The sequence below is a fragment of the Peromyscus leucopus genome, chromosome 6, assembly GCF_004664715.2.
Source record: "Peromyscus leucopus breed LL Stock chromosome 6, UCI_PerLeu_2.1, whole genome shotgun sequence".
In the NCBI taxonomy this organism is placed as follows: Eukaryota; Metazoa; Chordata; class Mammalia; order Rodentia; family Cricetidae; genus Peromyscus; species Peromyscus leucopus.
This window is the reverse complement of record NC_051068.1, coordinates 107,066,746-107,073,981: the sequence shown is the minus strand read 5'-3', so window position 1 is coordinate 107,073,981 and position 7,236 is coordinate 107,066,746.

Here is a 7,236-nt window from a genome sequence, read left to right as displayed (position 1 = left end):
TTTACAATAAATAACTCACTCTCTCTGAGGTTGGATCAGTTACACAAGGTGAGGGGAAGATTCTTGACAAAAAACAATGACCAGTTCTGAATCCAAAAATGACATCACAGACACAGAGAGAGAGAGAGAGAGAGAGAGAGAGAGAGAGAGAGAGAGAGAGAGAGAGAGAGAGAAAAGAAAATGAGGAAACAGGAAAAGTGGGCCAGTAGTTTCAGAGGTTCTGTGTAGCTCTACATTGATAATCAAATATTGATTGCATGGTGTTTGGCTTATTACTAATGTTCATAAAAATCTCTGAATACCATAAGAATTACAAAATAAAATATTTCTAAAAAATTAAAAACATAAGTTTTAAACAATTTGATCATTTTCATTTTTGTTACCTCATTTCTATTCATGTGTATCATCAACAGAACATTGAAAGAGGAGAAGCAGAATCCTCTAGTCTCATATGACAGTTTTCTGGTTGGTCTCATAGAAATGTTCAATATTGTATGGATATGCCTCAGCAATTAGAGAAGAAAATCACTTATGTTTCCCAGTGAAAATACTGTTACTAATCATTGTGACAGTTCACAGTGTTGTTTTACCACTTGCTAAGTAAATCATTTAAAAATTATTAAGCATAAATATGGTAGTTAAGAATAATAGTTCTGGGGCTGGAAAGATGTCTCAATGGTTAAGAGCATTGGTTCTTCTTCCATGGGACCCTGGTTCAATTCCCAGCACTCACATAACAATTCACAACCTCCAGTAACTCCACTTGCAGGGTCTCCAACACCTTCTGAACATTGCAAGCATATGGAGCATAGATATGTATGTGGGCCAAACACCTATACACATAACATAGCAAACACTTGAAAGAATAACAGTTGTGTCATTTTAATTCATATTTTAAAACAAAAACTCTCACATGGAAAGAGTATACTGTCATTAAATATATGCCACAATTGATTTTACAGATAAAATGCATGTTTTTGATTGAAAAGCACATAGTTTTTAACTACGTTTAAAAACTTAGTTCTCTCAAAAAAGTTCAGATTTCCAGATTTGTGAAGAGATGTTTGTTATTGTCAAGCTGACTTTAAAAATGTAAATCCTGTGATTATGCTTCATGATTTTATATTTCATATTCAATCATTTCAGAATATACCTAAAGAGTGACTGCATGGGGTTTTTATTTTGCATAGGATTCTTGCAAAGTTTCTCCAATGACTCCATGGGCTTTGCATATTAAAACCAGCAAAAAAGGAATGCTAATGCTTCTATATCCTTTGCATGTTGATGCCTATTCCTATCAAAATTTTACTTATGTGTTTGGAGATACAATGTTTCTATGCTCTATTTATTTGCTATCAACGATGAAGACTGGATTTAGATACTTCACAATAAATTCTAATATTTTATCTAACTCTTAGAACATTAAAATGATTACAAAATTATGTAAACAGGAAACCCCTGAAATTTTAGATATTCTAGGTGGTTTAAACTATATTATTAAAAATGACATTTAAAATTTAAATACAATGTTGTACTATTGTTTATATATCACTCACTTATTGATGTGAAGATCCATATGAGAAAAGAGAGAGAGAAACAGAGAATTTACTAGAAGCAAAGCATTTATTATTTTAGAAACAAAGTGAATAAAAGAGTACATTTTTGTCAGCTAAGGATTTCCATTCTAGTACATTAAAAAAGCAGATATTAATAGTAATATAAATATATAACATGATGACAGTAAGTGGGAAAAAAGACATAACCCAGCTGTACTGAACACTAGCTAAGTGACTTTTCTCAAGAAACTCTCATTTTACACATTTAACATAGTCCCAATGATATCTAAAAACCAATATCATATAGCAAAACTAAAATTATACATATGAAGTGCTTGTGTTGGTGCTTAGTGTACAGCATACCTACATTAAAGTTGCAGTAAATAATTTTAATTATCAGTCTCAAGAAAATTTTACATAATTGGAGAGATAGCATGATTATGATGGAGATAGTAGATGCTGATAGAGATCACAGGTAGATGGAGATACTGTTCAAATTGCCAAGATTCAACCTGAAAAATATCTAACTCCTGAGATCGGATTGAGAAGGGTAGGATTAGCCCTTGGAGAAAGTGACGCTTTATTTAGGAAGTCATAAAAATAGCATTTCAATAGGATAATGTTCCAGTCCTTAAAAGCTGGGCGTTTACCTGCTGAAGAGGCCAATTTAGATGCCAAGATTCTGGTTCAATTATTATTACATCTGCACCTATATCTACAAGACCTTCAATGATAACATCATTTATTTGTATTTTTAATTTTGGTCTTTGTTCATTTATAAAAGTTTGCCCAAAAATTCACTTTATGGTTTCTCCTGATATTTTTGTTCTCTCTTCTATAGCTGTTTGTTCTATCACCCTGAGGAGTATGGTTTTTTACAATAGGCATTAGGTTCTTTAATTGCTCTGGGAAGGAGTTTCTTTCATGGTGACAGGAAAGAACTGAACTGAATTTGACATGGGGGCCTGCAAGAGGCCCCTCAGGGAGTTTCCTGATGGCAAAGGATTACCTTGACTGTCCCTTGTTGATCTAAATCCTTAGTCTAGTGTGGTGGTATTGTGTTCCCCAAAATATTGTGTACCTTAATAAACTTATCTGGGGTCAGAGAACAGAAAAGCCACTAGTTAGGCAGTGATAGCACACGCCTTTAATCCTAGCATTCCAGAGGCAGAAATCCATCTGGGATCTCTGTGAGTTCAAGGCTACATAGGAAACAGCCAGGCATGGTGACTCACGCCTTTAATCCCAGGAAGCAAGCCTTTAATCCTAGGGAGTGATGGTAGAAAGCAGAAGGGTATATAAGGCTTGAGGACCAGAAACTAGAGGCATTTGGCTGGTTAAGCATTTGGCTGGTTAAGCATGTGGCTGGTTAAGCATTCAGGCTTTTGAGCAGTAATTCAGCTGAGATTCATTCTGGATGAGGACACAGAAGCTTCCAGTCTGAGGAAACAAGACCAGCTGAGAAGTTGACCAGGTGAGGTTAACTGTGGCTTGTTCTGTCTCTCTGATCTACCAGCATGGACCCCAATAACTCGCCTCGGGTTTGATTTTATTAATAAGAACTTTTAAGATTCCTGCTACAGTCTAGTGTCTGCCTTTACCACCACCTTCTGCATAGTCCAGAAGGGGGGGCATTCTATTGGGATTATTCCTAGCAAAAACATTGTCTCTAGGAACACCCTGTTTACAGTCCCTTTTTGGGTGACCTTGTTTACCACAATTGAAACATTTGGCATTCATTTTTTTCTTCAAGCCTCTGGAAATCACCTCTCCTTATCCAAGCATCATCATGATCATGAAATTTAATGTTAATTGTATCTCAGATCCATTCTTTCAAGGGTGCTGATCTTTCCTTTAATAGCCTAATTACCCCTTTGTATTGTATTAGGATTTTCAAAAGCCAGAGATTCAAATATTATCTGTCTTGCTTCTGAATTTGGTATCATTCTATTTACTGCTGAAAGACAGCCTTGTAAGAAACCCATGAAGGTTTCTTTTGGGCCCTGTATAACTTTTGTAAAACTTTTCTTTCCTACTTCTGCAATTCTGACCCAAGCATTCAAGGATGCCATGCATCATAAATTCAGGGTGTGGTCATCATTTAAAGATTGTCTTTGTATATCAGCATAATTGCCTTCTCCAAGAAGTTGATCTTGGCAAATTTCGATACCTCTAGCCCTATTCTATTGTTCAATGGTCTTAGCCTCATCTTTCCACCAGGTTGCAAATTCAATTTTAAGGAAGTCGAGTGTATAAGAGAAATACAGAGTGAAGGACAGCCTCAGCCTAAGACAAAGGCAGAATCTTAGAGACAAGGTGGCTATTCATTTTTCACAACTGTGGGAGCGTAACCCAAATGTGTACATCCTGCTGATTAATGGGGATAGTGCCGCTCTTTGTTCCTATAAGTCTAACCTGGGACCCAATGGGTCTTACTACAAGAACTAGGGAAGAACAGGCAGAGAATAATATTGGAACAATATCCAAAAGCAATTCGGGGCAGAGAGAGCATGTGACACATGGCTATATAACACACAAAGTCCCTGGTTCTCATAGTCACAGAAGGAATTTTCTGTGTGAACAAATTGACTTGCTTAAAAATTTCTGCTTTATTCTCCACAGTTATCAAAGAGGAGAATATCCAAACCACAGATCATCATTAACATAGGTCATCTTTATCCACAGATATCTGCTTGTTGTATCTAGATGGCTTCCATTGTGTGGCATGAGAGAGCCATGAAAAAAAAGTGAGTTTGGTTTTAATTTTATCATGTATTAGAAAGTAACTAAAAACCAGGTGTCATAAAGAACAAATGAAATGATGTATCTGAAATTGTTGCCTAAGTGCTCTGTATATAATATGTCTAGATCAAATTAGAGTAAGTTATTTGAACTATCAGTATCTAGAAAATTCTATCTAATTAGGGAGATAGAAAAAAAAGATGAGTAGTTATATAGAAAAGTATCATTAAATACCCAAAGTCACATACATATAAAACATATATAAACATGAATAATTAATAACTTTTAGTTTTTGAGGCAAGCTTTCATTCTGTAGCTCAGGCTAGACTCTAACTAGTTATCCTCCAGCCTCAGTCTTCCAAGTGCTGGTATTTATTTATTTCTATAACAATTCACATATGGATGCCAACTCTGCAGTTTGTGATATAAGTACCCTGACATGTTATTTAAGGGAGTAACTGTTACATTGGACATTTATGCTTATTATCTTTGTAAATTGTACACATAAGTCAGAAGTAACAGATTCAAATTTAAACAAAATTAATTTTTAAGTTATATGCAAGTTTTATTATAAATTATACATTTTTATTACTCTACATATTGAGTAACATGCAGGAGACTGCTCTATCAAAAGTACAGTTTCATTCTTAACCCCAATTCTTTAATTAGCATACTCAAGATATAAACATAGACACATGGATTCATAAATGTTTTCTGTTTCCTTTCTGGTTAAACCTCAGTCCTTGTCTTCCTTTCTCTCAGTTACTGGACCTCAGCAGAGGCACGGAATGCTTTCCAGAACATAGATTTAAATGAGGCGCCTGCTCAGTGGGCTTACAACCTAATTAGACAGAGACAGTTGACCAACATATGCCCACAGACTACAGTTGGCCACTTATTTATTCCCTAATTAACATAAAGCAGCAGGAGGACAAGCCTGCCTGTGCTCGGTGCGCGAGAACGTCTGTGTGCACTGTAGAACTCTGTGGGAAACAAGGCTGCTTCCTCGTTGGGGGCTTTCTGTATGCTTCCTCTGGTTCCTTGCTTGTCTCCATAATTAATATTCCCAGGCATATCTTGCTGAGACTGTATTTGGCCAAGCAAACAGACCCCTGCAGCACAGTGGAACCGTTTGCTTCAGCTGTCGTGTTGATCAGGTCGCTGGATGGTGGATTCCAATGTTGTGCATTCAACTCTCTTGAGAAGCTCAGCCAACGTGTGCCAAGTGGCTTCTCTACAATTGAGTAATTTAGTAATTCCAGCTACAGGGATGGTTTCCTCCTAAGAGTTCTCGATTATAAAGGTCATGTAGTTTCTTTCTTCTTGAATCTTCTTTAAGTTTTAAAATTGTTCCCGCTTTGTTTTCAGATGATTCTCAAAAGAACTTGAAGTGAGAGAACTCACAGTGCTCCAGCATTTAAAAAAACAAGAGTACAAGCCTATTATGATTTGAGAAAAAAAGTTAATTCTGAAGTGCATGTCAAGGGCTCACAAATACTTGCTTGAAGGCTCTCAAGAAGGTGATAAATGGGGTTGCTTCTCATCAGTTGTTCACCCATGGAGGAGGAAGCAAGCAAGAAAATTATAGTACAGAAAGGTAAGGCTATGATTCCTAAAGCTACAAGCCCAAGCACCCCTGGGTCTGCCTGTCTATCACTCTTTTTAACATCCTGGTCCGTAAGACCCAGGGTTTGCCTGTCTGTCATTCTCTTTAATATCCCTTCATGCTGACTTACTTCATGTTGACTTAACAAGAGGAACCTTGAGTTTCAATTTTGTGAAAAGAAAAATTTCACAGCTTTAGAGCCCTGGGTTCTTTTATCTCTTTGGTATAGTTTTCCCCTTATCATTTACTGTTCCTAAATAAGAAAACAACAAACAATGTAAACATTGGCAAATAGCAGTTTATTTAATATCATTTTTCCCCAAGCTAGGATCATGCTATGCAGACTAAGCTGGCTTTGAGCTTCCAGTGAGTCTCCTGCCTCAGGCTCCCAAGGATTGGGATTACAAAAATGAGCTACATACCTAGATGAGTATTTTAACTGTTTAGTGTCAGTGTTTTAAAAATCACATTGAGTGTTGGCTGACATCACCACACCGCTGTGCAGTAAACGGGAAAACAACACAGTAAATACTACACAATTAAATTCCGAAGGCCGCAGCTTAATACTTACCTATGCACTGCTCTAATACTAATTCTGAGTCTCCAGACTTACTGCCTTGATTATGAAATAAGAAGAAAATAGGCAGTTTTATTCAAATAATTTTTAAAATAAGCTTTTAGACTTACTGAGATAAAAACGGGCCTGCCTTCACAAGTCAAGTGAAAAACAAAGGTCTGAATCAAAATACTAAAAATGAACTAGAACTCTATATAACAGTCATTTGTAGAACAGAGAGTTCTAGCAATGACAGTATTATTGTTTTATTTGGTTGAGTTTTTATAATTATATCAGTCATATTTTAGTGTTTGAGTGTTATTTAAATATGTTCTTGATCTTCAACCCTCCTCAGAAATAAAAAGAAAGAAATGTTTATTGTAGATCGTTAGCTTCAGTTCTGTCTCAATGCTCATCTGGCCATGTGCACTTCAATGAAACATGTAGCAAAAGAAGTTTCATTCATTTCAATGTAAATCTTTACATTTGGAAATTTAATGCAATTTGTTTTTATTCTTCACCCTCCTCTCCCATGTTCATTATGAAAATTTCCTACAGTGTAATAGGAATTCCACCCATTTTGATCTAACCTCAGGGCCTCCTCCAAGCATGCTGGAGAATCAGGACTTTGTCACCTCTGAGGATAGAATACATTTGGATTCTGATGTCACTTGCCTCTATAACTTGGGCACTGATTTGTTTACTGACTGACTTATTTTAACTTAATATGATATATATGTCCCTTATTACAGTTTTGAAATTGGTATTTAAAAAAA